Here is a 1,994-nt window from a genome sequence, read left to right on the forward strand (position 1 = left end):
GCTGTTAAGGTGGTAATTTGGTCTTTGGAACACCACCTAAAAAAGGCACTATAGGTTCATAGATTAGTACTAGGCTAACTGCCCTTGCAAGCCATTTTAAGCCTAGCCAATTATCCCTTGTGAGACTCAAACCCTGCACCTTGTGTTTGTAAGGCAAACACCTTAACCATTAGGCCACCCTCCCAACCCTATAGGGGTGGCAAGAGCCTTGGCCAGTATCTGGAACCCCAGGGATGACAGATGCAGGTCATGTCTGGCAAAGCATTGAGTTCTGTCAATCATGTCATCTCAGGCAGACAGATACTGGATCCCCTTAGAATGACAGCAGACACTTAACCAGTTGTTGAAATCAGTTATTTTCTGCTTGTACTGTGGTATCATTCTGGGTGATGGTAGGATGCTGCTCAGGGCTAGGGTCATACCCACCTGGGATACATAATCCAAGAGCTCCTCCATGTCTCTTTTCATGTAGTCCAGGGAGGTACGTCTCAGGTCATTCACACCCACATGTACAATGATGTAGTCATATTTGCACCTGTTGTTGAGGGACCTGAGTGGGTGCATTATGTGGTGAATCCTGGCACCTGACAGGCAGCTGACTGTTACTTTCTCCTTATTCAACCTAGTGAGTGGGACATCAGTGTGCCTCACTATCAAGTCACCTTTGACTAGTGTATTGGGTGTGCTATTTTGCCTTAGGGGCTTTGGTTGAGTGACACACTGTTTAGGAGAGTTATGTGTCTCATGATTAGTGTTGTGTTGTGGTGGTCGAGTGCATTTCTGCCTTGGAGTTCTCTGCTGTTTGTGTAGATTTTTATTGAGAGCCTTCGCAAAGGTGGGTGTGTGGTTTGTGTTTTTATGTGAAGGCAGTGCTGGTGTGTGTTCTGGAGGGCTATGTGCTCCATGTGTTGTGGTGCAAGTGTTGACCTTCTCCTCTTGACCAGCTATTCCAGTCTTGGCTGGAGGGTGAGTGGCTTCCAGTTTGGATATATAAGTGCATCTCTCGCAAGTCTGAGTGTTGGGAGGTATGAGGAGAGGGTTTGTCTGTGTACATGAGACAGATGCTAGCCTCAGGATGCCCAATTTCACCACGTTAATAGGAGAAAGCACAAGGAACTGATCTTTAGACATGCCTGGAGGGGTGGGCATTAATAATAAGTACTGGAGCTGTTTCCTTGTAGAACGTTTAGTGCTGGTAGCACTTTTGTGTGCTATAATAATTGCTACAAGAGGTCTGGTAAAGTGCTAGACTAATAAGCTAGTAAAAGTGCAGGAGAAGAGAGAACTAGCAGATCTAAGGGAAAAATTGAAGAGCAGACTTTGGCACTGCTCAGAAGCTAACAGACAGACCTGGATACAGCAAATCTGTATCTGGATTAGACTAGTTACAGTTGAGTGTGTAGCAATATTAAAGCAAATACAGTTTAAATAAATGCAATTTATTCAAACTGTATACTGAACTGAATTCAATTATTGTTTTATTCAACTTTGAACAGTTAAAAAGTGACAAAAAATATCAGAACACAAGCAGATTCTAGCAAAGTTTTTTTTTTTTTTAGTAAAATGGAAAGGGCGAAAGGAGGAACAGAAGATAGTTCAAGGTTAAGAACCTACACGGGTTGGTCTTCTCAAATGTTCTCTCTGTATTAGGTAGAATGAACTAATGACACTAGACTAGGAGGAGTGTCCCAGATCAAATTTACAGTAGGGGCGGGCAACTGCAAAACCACCAGGTATAAGAACAAGACACCAACAGGGAGAAGGGTTGGGAAACTATTACAGCTACTAGCTACACTATTTTAGGCAGAAAGCACTTTAGAAATATTTATCACAGCAGAAAAACAGCAGTGAGCCACTAAATGAAAGTTTTAAATAGATAAAGGAGCAAGGACACTCTAGAGAATGCTTTTAATGCAAAAAATGATACACTCCTTGGCAGGAAATCAGAACAAACAAGCAGATGTTTAACAAATGGAGAAAATATCCAATTAATA

The sequence above is a fragment of the Protopterus annectens genome, chromosome 14.part0 (assembly GCF_019279795.1).
Source record: "Protopterus annectens isolate FY-2018-M chromosome 14.part0, PAN1.0, whole genome shotgun sequence".
In the NCBI taxonomy this organism is placed as follows: Eukaryota; Metazoa; Chordata; order Ceratodontiformes; family Protopteridae; genus Protopterus; species Protopterus annectens.